Genomic DNA, 16,879 nt, shown 5'->3' on the forward strand with positions numbered 1-16,879 from the left:
CAAGGCACAAGAAGGCAGATTTGAAATAAACGCCACTTCCAGCTAATTCTGACAGATGTATATGATGGTCTGTGCTTTGAGAAACAATGCAATATTCCAGGCACTGTACCAAGTACTCTTGTGTGTATTCCTTCACTTAATCCTCATGAGTTAGACATGTCCTTATTTTAAGAATAAAGAAATAGAAGCATAGGGGTTAAGATGCCCAACATTAAGCAACTAAAAAAATAAAGAATAAATTAAATGAAAGAGAAATAAAAAGGACAGAAGGGAAATTTGCTTTAATACATAGCAATTTTAAAGCATAACCGAGAAGAGGCTGACATTCTAAAATTATTTTTAAAAAACATCAAAGAGCTTACATCTTGTGTCACACAAAGATTAGGAAAAGTGAAAGACCAATATTGAAAATTACAAATAACTGCTTAAATAATTATTTAAAATGCAAGTGACCTCGATTTATAATCAGCTATATGTAGGTTGAGGTAGAGTAAAAGTACACTGAAGTAATCTGTTTAAAATTTCATTCCTTGAGCTTGGACTGAATCTAGTTATTTTTTTACAAAACTGTATAGAATATAAAGGAAGACAAATAATATATCTGGTGGGCAACTCTGATTTTAAAAAACGTTGTCTGGATCCCACCTCCAAAGATCTGATTTAATAGGTCTATGTGTAGTCTGTGCACCAGGATTTTGTTTTAATAATTGCTTGAACCTCCTCTGGCAATTCCAATCTGTAGTAAACATAGATAATCACTCTATTAGGAAATGTCCAGGGCTCATGGTTGGGAGGAAAAAGAAAAGCAATGGAAAGAGTAAAAGAGCCCCAAGAACCAGTGAGACAAAAAGATAAAATGAGAAAAAAAAAAAAGATTTTAAAACTGAACAGGATGCCAAAACATAACAAGAGTAATGAAAATTATGGAGTCACTGCATTTAACAAAGGTAGCTAGAAACCTGACAGTAATGATAAGATGGGTTTAGATGACTAGGGAACAGTCAAGTGGTGCAGCAATATTCTGCATTAGCAAAATCTGTAATGAGGACAGGATCAGTTGTCTGAGGCAGCCTGCATAGCAATGCACTTAACTACTACAAATAGATGGAAAAGAAGTGGATTCCTCCAGTCACTTTTCTACCTGGTGTTCCCCCACTGCCATCTAGTGGGTCAGGATAACAAGGAGCTGATTAGAACTGGAAGTGATTTCTAGGTGGCTGTAAACTCATCACAAAGCAGGTAACCAAAGAGCCTAGGGTTTAATCTCAATGTTTTTCTCTGTTTATTTAATATAAGACAGGCTTACGGTACAGGGTTTCTTTTGGGGGTAATTACAATACTCAAAAAGTGGTTGTGGAAACGGTTGCATAACATTTTTGATGTACTTCATTCCACTAAATTGTACACTTAAAAATGGATAAAATGGTAAAATTTATGTTACCTTATGTCACTTTAAAATAGTTGAGTGGTATGGTATATGAATTATATCTCAATAAATCTGTGATTTTAAAAAGGAGACAAAAGCAATAATTACTAATATTAAAAACTTTAGAAAGTTTTAAAAGCATGTCAGAAATCATTTAATCCTTTCATTGCAAGCCCCCTCCATGTCAAAAAAGTTAAACTAGAAACTAAGACGATTAAATTACCTACTCAACTAGAGAGTAAAACCTAGGTCAAGAAAAAAGGGGTAACAAGTTGCTTTAAAGTCTCTTGTCTCCCAAGTGAGAATTGATTTTCTTAAGCTTGGTCCAAAGTAGCGCTGTTTTGCTAAATAAATGCATTTAAATGTGAACATACCATGTTAATATAAATGTTCAGCTTGAAATTCAACATACAGAATTACGTGTAGATACTGTATGTAGCTTGACTGAATCCATCTGGGGCAAGTTTACCTTTACCTTTAAATATAAAGAGGCAGAGAGGAAATTCAGTTAAGGTGAAAAGGAAGGATAGTAATTGTCAACCCAGATTGCACATTATAACAACTTGGGGAGCTTTCAAAATGTCTATGTTCAAGACACACTCTAAGCCCATTTAATGTTGAGTCACCAATGTTGAGAACCACTAAATCAGAAGAGAAATCCCTCACAGAGAAAACGATCTAAAGATCAGAACTGTTCAAACACGAAGATCAAAAGAAAAGAAAAAAAAACCAGGAAGCCCATAGTAATGCAAAGTAAATTTCTTTTACTGATTTATGACTTTTATATCTAAAGGATATCTGCCTTTTTACGTGGTAAATATTTTCTTCAGTTTCTTGGCTTTTCCAATATAAGACAATTCGTTGACACACGTTTTTATCTTATATATCAAGTCAAAACAGTACACCTACCTATCAATCTATCTTTTCTCCTTTGTGTAATTTCTCCTTATCTCTGCCTCAAAGGCTAACAAGAACAACAAAAAAGTAAACGATTTTTCTGGCATGATTCTCAACCAAGGTAATGAATAAAAAGGCAATATAAAGCTAGAATTGTAAATGTTCTCAAATATTTACAATTAAACAGAAAAAGAAAAAACAAAAACAAAACATGAAAAGACCATGTGTAAAACAGCAACCTGACAACAATTTAACTTCTAAAGGGGTACTGCCTTGGGCCTCCCCTGGTGGCGCAGCAGTTGAGCGCTGGGCTGCGAAGCTGCCCGCAACCTCTGCAGAGCTGGTTCGATCCCCGGCCACAGGCGAGGGTCCCACATGGTGCAGACAGCAGTCTGCCTGCTCTGTTCCCTGCTCTGGCTCTGATGAATTCTCTCACCCTCCTGTGCTTCTGACTGTACCCAGTGCTTGTATAAATAAATAAATAAATCTTTAAAAAATAAATAAAAAATAAATAAAGGGGTGCTGCCTTTTCTGTATTTAAACAAGGATAATAATGATTTCATTTGTCAGTTTTGACTTAAAAATATCTAGGGGGCCTCCCTGGTGGCGCAGGGGGTTGGGATGCAACCTATGAAGCTGACCACAACCACTGCAGCATTCCCCCGCCAGGGAGCTACCCACATGGTGCAGCAGACCTCTCCTGTCTCGTGTGTTGCTCCCCTCAGCAGTGTATTTCAGTCGATCTGCCTGTTCTGTTCCCCGCTCTGTCTCTGGTGAATCCTCTCACCCGCCGCCTCCCACCCACCTCTGGCCTATGCCCCAGTTCTTGTATGCACAAGTAAATAAATCTTAATAAATAAATAAATAAAATATCTAGGGTGTTTACCACATGGGTTATTGCACCTTTTCAGGAACATTCCAAAAACAGAACTATGTTGCTGGGAGAGCAACCATTTGCTTTCCTAAGATTAGAAAGAGATACAATATAAAGCTATTCCATCACATGGTCATATTTTTTCATTTTAGCAAGTAACAAGTGTTTATTATAACAAAAGCTGGCAAGGGGAGGAGGGAAGCAGAATCATTTGCACAAAACCTTTCAAGTATTAAATCCCACTGTCAGCAGATCAACAAGTATAATTTTCCCCCAGATTGTGACAAATTCAAATTTGACTCAGTTTCAGATATGAGTGTTGACTCTTAATGTAACTAGCAGAGTCATCATTAATAAGTCACCACTACTATAGTCATTTGTCCAGTGTTAAATCATTATAGTGAGTTTTACAAAGGTGCTTGACAAAATCTGACTTGCTTGCTTTTTTTAGTAAACTGCAAACAAAATTTATGGTAAATGTCAGAGGTTGAGAACAGATTAGAAAGAAGATTCACAAAGGTGATCACTCAGGGACACCAAGTTTTAATAGCTGAAAACCAAGTTACTAGTCTGAAAAAAGTTTGTGCTTTTCACCCCATTGTCCACAAGAGGGAGCAACACATCTGATGCCCAGTTACAAGGGAAAATCATCTATTATACAATTTAATCTGCAAAAAAAAATTGTATGTAACATACAAATAATTAAATGTAAAATGAAATTATAGGATACCCCAAAATAATCTCAAAGTAGTAACTTATCAAAAAACTTGACTGCTGAGAACTTTCAAGTTTAAATGTATAGAAATCAGTTCATCTCACTTTAATACAAATTACAAAATAGAAGTTACAAAGATATCTTGAAGTTATGCATGAAAATGTGTATTTCAGATTCAGGACATCTATGGTGCAGCATAAAACTGCATTATTAACAAACTCTCAGCAGACAGCATGCTGCCTGATCCACAGACCACAGTTGTTACAGCAAGAACTGAAATACAACATGAACTGAATTTCCAAGCGTGTTTAACTCTTACATAAAGTTAGGCAACTGACAAGGAGTGGGACACTATATATAGGATGCAAACATATGAGCAGATGCCCATGAAACCTGGTATACTGAACTCATAACTGTTGGTGAATTACCTTTACCAATAAAAGCACTATGAAGAGGTTGGTCTTCCTTTGCCTAAAGAAGCTGCAATGGCCTCCCCATGACATACATGGGGAAAGACTACTGATCCTCCTCTGGAACTACCCTCACCACCTCTCAGTGTTTCTAGATCTATGACCAAACTCAAGTACTGGGAGTCCACCAACAGATAAAGCTAAAAAGTACAACCATCGAAAGCTGTATTACATACCAAAAGAACTGCAAGATTTTGCCAATTTATATCAACAAAAACCTGTGGAACACATATGGGAAAGAATTTTTACAGTGCTGATGTATCGTGGATTAGGGTAGAAGATGACGCTGGATTAAGCTGAATTTACTGGTGGGGTACTTAAAGCAGAGATGGTAGATTCAACAGGTCGGCCCAGGAAGCTGGTTCTAAAAGTTGACTTGGTTGATTAAATAGAAGTTGACCCAGCAGCAGCAATCTACACTAAATGAAGTTGAAACATCAGAACTTCAATGGTCTCACTCATAGCAGGAATCTAGAAAACTTAAATAAGGGACCAGGAATAAGAATAACTATAAGAAAGAAAATATCAAAATCAACAAATAATTATGAACCAGAGACACTCTATGGGCGGGGGGGCGGGGAAAGGAGGGATTGGGGTCAAAATAAGGGGGTTGTAATTGTATGGCGAATATAAAAATAAAATTTAAAAAAAAAAGAAACATCAGAACTTCTATGGTATGCTAAAAAGAATGCTGAGTGGATTTAATTTAAGAAGATTCACAAAAGTGATCACTCATATACAAGTGATATATCACTCTTATGTAATATATAAGACCAGCTGACCCACCATTAATCCCATCCTAAAAGAATCCAGAGAACATTCTATTCACAAGTTTTGAGAATACATTCATGACAGGAGTCCTGGTCTCTGTTAAGAGCTCCACAGATAAAGAATAAAAATAACTCCTCCTATCATCAAACTGGGCTCCCTGAATTTGGTGGGGGAATGGTGGGATCACATGATGGCAGGGACCAAGAAGTAGCAGCACTTAATCAACAAAGGTAAGGTGTGAGTAGATACCATAATAGCAGCCAAAACAGTAACCACAAAAAATTTGAACTGCAGAGATCTTCAATGTTGGCTAATTAATCAAAATGTTCCTAGGACTGAAACAGATGGACAATTAGTATACATGGCAAAAAGTATACATGGACAATTAGTATAAATAAATGGATAATTAGTATTATTAGTACAAGCTAAAAAACTCTAGGGGTAGTTAACAGAGGTATGATTTAAATCACAAAAAAAAAGTTTTGGCCTCTAACAATTTGAGCCAGTTTGCAAACTCAGAGTTTCTTGAATTTTCAGATTCCCCTGAGGAAAAATTCTAGCACAGAGTCAAGTATGTGTACTATATACCTTCCATCTAGGCTTCCCAAAAGTGATCTACAGCCACTTACAAGGATGGCTTTGCACTAGGAAAGAAAACATAACCAGAATTTGGGGAAATCAATAGACACTGGCTCTGAACTAGTTAATTTCTGAAGACCCAAAATACCATTGCAATCCAACTTCCAAGAATAGGAGTTACGGAAGTCAGGGGATCAATGGAGTGTGGACGCAGATTCATCTCACTGTGGGTCCACACTAGTCACCTAAATCCACCCTGTGGTTTCAGTCTCTAGTTCCAAAATGCATAGTTAGAAGAGACATTCTCAGCAACTGTCAAATACCCTCTAATGTTCTCCTACCCATAAAGTAATGACTATTATGGTATAAACACCAAGTGGAAACCACTAGAATTGCCTTTATACACCTTATTATCCAACCAAAACCAGTACTGCATTTCTGGACACTTAATGCCACCACAAAAGATTTGAGAGATGCAAACCTTCATTAAACTTGCCTATTTGGCCAATGGAGACACCAGGTAGATCTTGGGGAATGACAGCAGATTATAGGGTATCATGTTATAGAATAGCAAAAGGTGATTCAGTTATAAGAATGAAATCACCCAGAGCTAGGTAAAGAGATTTTTTTTTTTTTGTATATTCTTTCTGAAAGAGAATTAGTATGTTTTCGGTAGTATGAAAGATAAACAGGGCCTCCCTGACGGCGCAAAGGGTTAAGACACAACCTATGAAGCTATCCACAGCCACTGCAGCATGAATTAGATCCCCCGCCAGGGAGCTACCCACATAGCGCAGCAGACCTCTCCTGTCTCACCTGCTGCTCCCCTCAGCAGTGTATTTCAGTCAATCTGCCTGTTCTGTTCCCCACTGTGTCTCTGGTGAATCCTCTCACATACACACACACCCCCCACCATACCTCTGGCTTATACCCAACTTTTTTTATTCATAAATAAAAATAAGTATTTAAAAATAAATAAAACAATCACTTTTTAAAAAAGAAAAATGGATGGGAGATATAAACAATTCAAAAAAGATATGAATATAAGCATTAAATATATGAAAAAAATGTTTAATTTTACTCATAATGTAAATTAAATGCAAATTAAACTCCACCAAGATACAACTTCTTACATCAGATCGACAAAAATTCAAAAGCTTAATAAAAGTCAGTGCAAAGCTGAGGGAACAAGCACTCTCATACATTGCTACTGGAAATGTACAACTGTACCACTCCCACAAAGCTATTAACACTCTGACCCAGCAATCCCACTTACTGGAATTTATGCTGAAAATACACCTGCAATTATACAAAATATTTAAGAGCAAATTATTCATTATAGAATTTTTGCAATTAGAAAATACTATGCTATTAAAACTGTAAGTGCATATACAAAAAGATTATGGAGCTATAAAAAATTAGAAAACTCTCTATAAACTAATATAGCATGCTTTCCAGTAGGTACTACAAAAGAGCAAATATAGTTTTCTATCTTTTCAATAAAAAGTGGATAATTTTAAAATATACATATATTTGCTTATGTTTACCAAAAACCAAAGGGACTGGGAGAGAGAGAGAATACTGAAAGACAACAAATTTCGTTACCTACGGGAATGGTAGGGCATACGGGTAAGTAGGGGCTCATAATTGCATCTCTTTATAGTTTGAGTTTAGGAAGCATATACGTCAATAACCATAATAAAAATGTTAACCAAAAAGGATGGATGAGAAAACCCAGAAATGAATTAAAGTGTAACAAATAAATTCAACTGAATTCCCAATAACAAAACACTGAAGGAAAAGAAAGGAATATAAAATGACCACAATATTTAACTATATATTCTCAGTCTTTGGTGGAATATGCAGGAGAAATTGCAAACAAGCTTTTTGGTTTTTTTTTTAATCATTTGGGTGAAGTCATTTTTGAAACAATTTTAGATAGAGTTCAACAAATGAGTAAAAATATTTTCGTTGAGGGCCAGGTTTAGCACTGAAGGAGAAGGGATATACAATTATGGAATGAGAGAAGGAATGAAACTACCCTGAGGAGCTACATCATACTTGCAAGTACTGGTATGAATCCTTGACTTTTTAAATGTGTGTGTGTGTATGTGTGTGTGTGTGTGTGTACAGGCTGCACATTTGCATGTACCCGCATACTCACTTTGTCTGCTGAAAGGGTCAAACAGCAAAGACATTCCAGTAGCAACAAGCGCACCAAGTGCTCAGATCTTTGTCTCTAATATGATTTCTCATTAAAAGAAACCAGGAATAGGGCCTCTCTGGTGGTACAGAGGTTAAAGTCTCAGCACTATCAAACTATCGCCAGCCACTGCAGCATGAGTTCAATCCCCAGCCAGGGAGCTAAACCACATGGCACAGCAGATCTCTCCTGCCTCGCCCACTGCTCCCCTCAACAGTATATTTCAGTAAATCGGCCTGTTCTGCTCTCCACTCTGTCTATTCTAATCACTCTGTGATTCCTCTTACCCCCCCAACTCCTCTACCTGCCTGCACCTCTGGTCTACACCCCAGTTCTTGTATGCATAAATACAAATCTTAAAAAAAAAAAAATGAAACCAGGAATTCTCAGAGCGCTAATGAGTCTGGATTAAAGCAAGTAAGTACAGGATGAGCCTGGGACATATGTTAAACCAAAAAGTAAGGAACTGCTTTAAAAAAAAAATTTAGAAGTTGGGAGTATATCCTAAAGACACAGGACCTGCCTTGAAAAGTTGAAAACTAAAAAATCTGGGAAAAACTGAACACCAAAATAAGGTACATAATCAAGAAATCACGAAAAGAACAGAAATTCATCAATTCACACTGATATTAAAAAGACAAATGATGAGAGTGAAAGACAGGCCTTTGTTTATAGTAGATGCTGAGTTGCATCCCAACCAGTAAGCATAGAGGAAATGCCATAGTTTGAAAGTCAGCATTTTGGAACTATCATACCAAAAGATTCAATCTAGAAAGAAGCATCCATAAATGCTAAACCTAGTAGGAAATTTTAATAAGCAGAGTATTGCCATGTTGTTATGCCTTCCCAGGTTATCAGTTGGGGGCAGGAGAGATAGTGTAGACCAGTAAAACAGAACAACAGTTTGACTGGATGATCATAAATAATACCATTAATAAAAGGCAACTGGACATGCCAAGATAGATGTGACAGCCACACAGCACCCCAGCTGAGAATGTATAACCTGAATCTACTGCATTAAAGAATCATTGCATTAAACTCAAAATGAAGGCTGTCGATTTAAAAGTCAGTGCTATACATGACAAAGAAAATTGTGGGGATGTTTCAGATTATAGAAGGCCAAAGATGGAACAAATAAATACAGTTTGAGCTGAGACTGATTCTGTACTAAAAAGGGAGGGGAAAATACTCAAAAAAATTTACTGGGTCATTTGACAAAACTCAAATACAGGTACTATTTGTAATGTGAAATTTATTGAAGTTGATATGTATAACTTCCCTATTCTTTGGCTAAAAATACTAAAGTATTTTGGGATAAAGGGCCAGGATAAATGGAACTTACATCTTCAAAAAGAAGAAACTGTGTGTGCGTGTTGAGGACAGGGGTGTGGGGGGGAGGAGATGAAAAATAACTCCAAGTTCTAACTTCATAAATTTTCTATACACATAATATGAAAACTGAATTCCAGTCCATCATACATAAAGAGCAGTTGTCTACTTAAGAATAAATTAAACACAGCATATTCAGTGCCATCTCAGGTTGCTATAACATCCAGTTGATGAGTAGTTCTTGACTACTTACAGCAGCCTATATGTCATTTCATTTAATGCTTTTAAATCTTTGCCACTAATGTGTGATCAGCTTTAGCATCACCTAGGAACTTGTTAGAAATGCAGAATCTGGGCCTCCCTGGTGGCGCAGGCGGTTAAGCCCCGCACTGTGAAGCTGTCCACAGCCTCTGCAGCGCCCGTTCGATCCCATATGGCGAAGCAGACCTCTCCTGTCTCGCCTGCTGCTCCCCTCAGCAGTGTATTTCTTCAGTCTGCCTGTTCTGTTCCCCGCTCTGTCTCTGGTGAATCCTCTCACCCTCCTGAAAATTTGGCCTGTACCCTGGTACTTGTATAAAAATAAATAAATCTTTAAAAAAAAAAAAAAGAAAGAAATGCAGAATCTCACACCAATACAGACCGCACTGAATCAGAATCTTCACATGAAAAGATCTTCAGTGATTCACATAGAAATTAAAGTTTAAGAACAGCTGCTCTAAGGTGACTTAACTCAAAAGAGGTTTATTTCTAGCTCCAACTAAATCTGATATATGTAGGAGATTCTCTAGAACAGCTCTCTTCTATGCTGTGACTCATGCTTATTATTTCTCCACCCCCACAGTCATCAAGGCAAGGTAAGAGAAATCAGGAAAGACGACAAGGAATATTTTATGCAGATTAGGATATGGCTTTTATATAACCTCCACCCTATACTTCACTGGCCAAAAGTGAGGTAGAGGTCCCCAATCCTGCTGCAGCGAGAGTGGAAAATACAATCATCTTCTGTGTGCACTCAGGAAAATGAATAAAGTTTACTAATGTGATGTTTGAGAAATACTAAGGAAAAGTTAAATAACCAATCTTGAGCAAGGAGGAAGCAAGAACTATGAGGATTATCAACAGGAGTTCTACATCTCTCGGTTCAGTGGTCAGCCAGTGAACAGGCTCACCTTCTACGAAGAGGTTCACTCTTGGTCTAATCAGATGGTAAATCAAAAAAAGTGGACAAAAGTTGGCAAGTATTTCAAAGGTATCTTTATCACAAGCAGCAGACATCCTTTTATACAATTTCAAATGAAACGACGTCTAAGACCTTCTCAAGTTTATTTAAATTTCTAGTACAAAAAAAAAAAAATGACACAAGCATAATTGGGAGTAAAACACAAAATATATAAAGTACAAAAGGATATCTTCCTCCCTGCAAGTCCCACTCTCTGGAGGTAGTCATATTAGAATTCTGAGGTGTTCTTCCATACCTTTTCTAAACATATACATATATATACAAAGATTTTATTTAAACACTTTCAACTTTATTCACCCAGAAAAATGCCATGGACGCCATCCACATTTGTACAAACAGATCCACTTGAATCTTAACAGCTAGATAGTACTATATAATATGACTACATCACAACTTAACTAGTTACTTATAAACAAACATTAAAATTCTTTTAATTATCAAAAATGCTATGCCAAGTATCCTTGTGCAATATTTATATTTCTGTAAGAATCCCAAAAGTAGGATCAAGAAAACACAGTGGTCAATTCATAAATTATTCCAAATTGCCCTTCAGTGGAGCAATACCAATTTACACTCCTACATGGGCATGAATGCACTAGAGTTCATTTGTGTGTTTGTAAGGAACAAAAGGTTTTTAAAGTTTTTAAGAGAATTAAGTGAAGTACACAGGTAAAGCACCTAAAATCATCCCTGGCATTGTTCAGTAAGTGATAAAATAACATGTTAACTACTGAATAATAATATTTAATATTTACATGTCAGAGTAACATGTAAATGGAAAGTGCCTCTCTTTTCTTTGATAATCAAGGGTAATCCCATATTTGGCCACATCTAATTCAGTAGAACATCTCTTCCTTAACTACTAAACCTCCAGAAACACCCAGCGTTAGAGACTGGAAAACAAAAAATGATGAGTCATCCAAACTGAGCAGCACTAACTCCATACTTTGGTTCCTGATTCCATATATCCTAGCAGGTTTTAAGAAAACCTGTATTATTCAGAACCAAGTATTATTCATTGGTTCACAATATGTAACAGAGAACAAGCCCCAGCCTCTCAAAATGATACAAAAGACACATCAACTATTTTATAACAGTGGTTCTCAAAGTATGGTCAGAGGATCCGTGGGAATACTTGAAACCTTTTTAGGACACCTACAAGGTAGAAACTACTTACATAATAGTAGTAGTAGATTTTTTTCCTTTTTTATTCTTGTCTTCATGAGTATATAGTGGAGTTTTCTAAAGAATGTACTGATACACTGATTCTTTATGTAATTTGCAGTATACCAAATGCAAACGTTATGAGAATTCAAGGATCTTCTGTTACGACCGACTTTAGGAGGGCCTTCCCCTGGTGGCGCAGCAGTTGAGCGCTGGGCTGCGAAGCTGCCCGCAGCCTCTGCAGTGCGGTTTGATACCCAGCCACCGGGCAAGGGTCCCACATGACACACAGACCTCTCCTGCTGCACCCGCTGCTCCCCTCAGCAGTGTGTTTCGTCGGTCCGCCTGTTCTGTTCCCCGCTCTAGCTCTGGTGAATTCTCTCACCCTCCCACACTTCTGACTGTACCTAGTACTTGTATAAATAAATCTTTAAAAAAAAAAAAAAGACAGACATTAGGGGGTTAGGCTAAAATGCAAAGCAAGCAACTCAAAGTTTTCATGTAACTTTGTTAAAAAATAATTAGTATTTTGTTTAAACATCTATTTTCCAAAATGTATCAGTTTTAAGTTTTCATGCAGTAAAATCAATACACAACTGCATAAACAAAACCTCCCCAGAGTCCTAAATATCTAATTTTAAAACCCTCTTATGAAACTGTTTCCAGAAATTTTTCAAAGTGTAAAGGGGTCCTGAGACTAAAACTTTGAGAACCACCGGTCTATGAAATCTGCTGCCTCAAAAGACAGCATATTAACAGCGTTCAAAACCACAGGCATTAGCCCACTGCTTCAATTCTCCTGCTGTTAAGGTCCAAGATAGCCTTGTGCAGAACACCAGAGAAGATTTTCAAATTTCAGGGATGGTATTTCAGGCAAAGCAGACAAAATCCAAGCGCAAGAAAGCTGAGTGATCCAATGAGAACAAATCAGTGATCCTTCCATGACGAAAGAATATAAAATAAAAAACTGACACCAGTTGACTGGTTGGTCCCAAAGGTGTCGCCATTTGGAAAACTCAGGATCCCTTTCTACAAGTAGCAAATTGGTTTTCTGTACCAGTAGAAGCCACAAAGGCTACGGTGAGGGGAAGTCTGTACTGCTGCGTTCCAGGCACCAGCCTCCATCCCTGTCCTCATGGTTGCTCTGTTCTTCAGCCCTCTGAACAAGCACCAGGCTGTCTGAAGAAGGAGAACAACTTACTGCTATCCACAAAGCAGGCCATCCTGTCTGATTAAGAACGTCCTCTGCTGTGGCATTCACATGGGCCAAACGTTCTCAGGCTCAGGGCTCAGCCAAACAGCCCTTCCCCAACTTCCTTGCAGAAGAAAAGGAAGAAGCAAAAGAAACAGGAATTATAACTCCCACTAAAAAAGAAAAATGGAAGTCACATCATCCATAGAATCCTTTCCCAACCCACCTTAACCTTTCACCTTATTATATTCCAAGTCCTTGCCCACAGGTAAACCATTAGCCACGGGTCAGGAATCTGAAAATTCTAACTCAAGTCATCTCTTAAAGGGATTTCACCAGTCCTTTAATGTTCTGCCCGCCCGCCCCCGCCCCCACCCCCCGTCCCCCGGAAGTCAGTAACACTGCAGATTGCTTGCACTTGGTGCTAACAACTTTCACAAAATCAACAGTACCCCCAACACAGTCTTTATGAATTCAAAGGGAGGGAGAGTGAGGGCCTCTACTTGGCTCTTTCTAACTCCAATTAATAAGCCCCTTAAATTTCGGTTAGGAAGTCAATGTGAAAATTCTGCTTATTCATCCCAATGTCTAACATTCTTGATAACTTCCTCATTTAGAAAATTCATCTAACACCGCAACCTGTTTTCTGATCATTCAACAAGATTTCCTTATTCCTTACTCAGCCTCTTTCTGCCATAGCCTAAATCTTATTGTACCAACACATATACTACTTCCAAAGCATGTGTATGTCAAGTCATCCCATTCTCTGACAACTCCCTTTCTTTAACCACATCACGTTCTCTACTCCACTGACGCTAACACATTTCACTATCACCTTCCTCAAGACTTCAAGTCCTAGTTTATAAATCATAGTCCATGATTACAGCCTACAACTTGCCCCACAAATTCAACTTCCTTCTCCCTCTCTCCATCCATTATATTAATCTGGCAATCCTGGGTAAACCCAATTCTCATAACTAAGTATCTGGCCATTGGGAGCTAAAAAAGCACTAGCCTGCTTAATTGCTCAGTCAGTTTAAATAAATGCCCACAGGGGCCTTCCCAGTGGCGCAGCGGTTGAGCGCTGGGTTGCGAAGCTGCCCGCGGCCTCTGTGGCGCCGGTTCGATCCCCGGCTGCTCCCTGGCCACCAGAGGAGGGTCCCACATGGCGCGCAGACCTCTCCTGCCGCCCGCTGCTCCCCTCAGCAGTGTACTTCGGTCCTTCTGCCTGCTCTGCTCCCCGCTCTGGCTCTGGTGAATTCTCTCACCCTCCCGCGCTTCTGACTGTACCCAGTGCATGTGTAAACAAACAAACAAAACAAACAAAAAAAAAAAAAAAAAATACATGCCTCTTTAAAAAATAAATAAATAAATAAATGCCCACAAGTATTAAGCACATCCTTAGTAATTCCCAGAAACCCCACTACATTTCGCTAGGCAATTCACTCTTCTCTCCTAAAAGAATATTTTAAACCTTGTCCTAAGTCTCAGACACTCTGACACTACTTCCCGAACCTTTCAATCACTGTAGTTGGCCACTATGGTATCTCTTCCTCTTACCCCAGTAAAACCAGAGTCCAAGTTGGCAGAATGTACTAAGAGTCCATGTGAGGTACAGAAGTAAAGGTGGTAGGTTCAAGGTAGGGAATGTAGCAGCTGAGGAAACCATGATTCCTGACTTTCTGGATATCCTGGATCAACTTCTTGTGCTGCTTGATACAGACACCTGTGTGAGGAGCATGGACGACAAAGCCAATGTGGGAGCAAACTGTTCCAGGAGCTTCACGTTCCTGAAGTAAACATGCAGCTTGAGATCACAACAGATGGAAAAGGGGTTCCCAGCAACTTTACTTCTACAAACACATTTCTTTTGACTCTGCTGTGGGGGCACTCCACCTTTGACATTGCAATGGGAGGGAAAACATCACATTTCTGGTATTCTAAACCCAGATATTTCTAGGGTTCATCCTTATAAGGGGAAATAAGAACTGAGGTCAAAGAAGCTTCCTCAGGGGGAGGTCTGGTACAAAGATATTGGCAGGAGAGCTGAGCTCAGAAGTACCTCTAAAGGGCAGAAAGCTAGGAAGGCACCTCAGCAGCTCATTCAGTACAGAGGCCACCATCTTGACAATACACCCAAGGAGCACCATTTCTTCATTCAAACGGAGGACAGCAGAAGGGGAGGGACAGCTAGAAGAAACTCTGCTAGATGTTCATACTACAAAGAGCTCACTATATATATTTTTTTTCAGGGGTATAGTCCAGAGGAGTGGGAGGGTGAGGGTGAGAATTCACCCGGGACAGAGCAGGGAGCAGAACAGGCAGAAGGACCGAAATACACTGCTGAGGGGAGCAGCGGGTGAGACAGGAGAGGCCTGCCATGCCTAAATATATTTTCTAAAGATTTATTTATTTATGCATACAACAGCGGAGGTACAGGCCAGAGATGCAGGGGGTGAGAGGATCCACCAGATACAGAGTGGGGAACAAAACAGGCGGATTGACTGAAATACACTGCTGAGGGGAGTAGCGGGCAAGACAGGAACGGTCTGCTGCGCCATGTGGGTTGCTCCCTGGCCAGCCGGGGATCGAACTCATGCTGCAGAAGCTGTGGACTGCTTCACAGATTGCGTCTTAACCCCTTGCACCATCAGGGAGGCCCTCTAATCACTTTTTTTTTAAAAAAAGATTTATTTATTTTATACAAGAACTGGGTACAGGCCAGATGCGCCGGATGGTGAGAGGATTCACCAGAGACAGAGCGGGGAACAGAACAGGCAGACTGACTAAAATACACTGCTAAGGGGAGCAGCGGGCGAGACAGGAGAGGTCTGCCGCTCCATGTGGGACCCTCACAGCTGGCCGGGATCAAACTGGCACTGTAGAGGCTGCAGATAGCTTCACAGCGTGGCGTTTAACCGACTGCGCCACCAGGGGAGGCCCTCTAATCACTTTTTTTTAATAAATTTTATTTTTATATTCCCCATCCAATTGCAACCCCCTTATTTTGACCCCAATCCCTCCTTCCTCTCCCCTCCCTCCATAGAGTGTCTCTGGTTCATAGTTTTTTGTTGATTTTGATTTTCACTTTCTTATAGTTATTCATTTTCCTGGTCCCTTATTTAAGTTTTCTAGATTCCTGCTATGAGTGAGACCATCCGGTATTTTTCTTTTTCTTTCTGGCTTATTTCGCTGAGCATGATCCCTTCCAGCGCCATCCATGTTGCTGCAAATTGCATGTGTTTATCTTTTTTGAATGCTGAGTAATATTCCATGGTATATATGTACCACATCTTCTTGATCCAGTCATCTATTTTTGGGCATTTGGGTTGTTTCCAAAGCTTAGCTATTGTAAACAGTGTTGCTACAAAGATAGGGGTGCAGGTGCTCAAAGAGCTCACTATTGCCAGGCATTCCAGCTACAAAAATTGGAAGACCTAATTCATCTATTTTCAAGAACTACACATTGATGTTAAAAAACAAATTTTACTTATAGGCAATCAATAAAAAACCAAAAACGAGCAATTGTTTCCCCCAATGATGGGCATTCAGTAGTGGCAGAAAACTGCATGAAACAATGCATCAAAATTTGATTTTCCTAACACAATTTTCAGGGTGCAGTGATTCCCAACTAGGCACTTCAGAACAAACAACTACAACCACTGAAGTGAATGAAGTGTTCAATAGAGCATCTACCACCACAGCACATGTTAACTACCTCTTAGTAATCCAAAATAGGTACAAATATATTTGTTATGTAAAGTGCTAATAAAGAAGTGCTTCTCAGTATGAAAAAAAATACATTTATTTTGTTTGAAGCCTTAGCAGTTACAGATATCCTTTTTCCTATGTCTGCTTGCTGATTTCCCCACTCCGTGAATATGGGTGAGAAGCAGAATGTGACTCCTTTCTTAAAAGCGAGTAAGGCCAAGTAATCATCTTTTCAATTTCCCTTGCAGCTAGGGTACAGGCAGCGACCTAAATCAAGACACAATTGATGATTTTAAATTAGAAGCTAG

General features: G+C 38.9%; 1 protein-coding gene and 1 pseudogene across 1 annotated transcript in view; both read right to left on the reverse strand.

Annotated features, from left to right (window-relative positions):
* The window catches only part of SMYD3 (SET and MYND domain containing 3), a 768,831-nt gene that overhangs the window by 749,336 nt on the left and 2,616 nt on the right, over positions 1-16,879 (reverse strand). The gene's annotated exons all lie outside the window — the stretch shown is intronic.
* On the reverse strand, positions 10,496-15,227 carry LOC119244540 (28S ribosomal protein S18b, mitochondrial-like; annotated as a pseudogene).

Source organism: Talpa occidentalis, unplaced genomic scaffold (genome assembly GCF_014898055.3).
Source record: "Talpa occidentalis isolate TD23 unplaced genomic scaffold, MPIMG_talOcc4v2.1 talOcc4.14, whole genome shotgun sequence".
In the NCBI taxonomy this organism is placed as follows: Eukaryota; Metazoa; Chordata; class Mammalia; order Eulipotyphla; family Talpidae; genus Talpa; species Talpa occidentalis.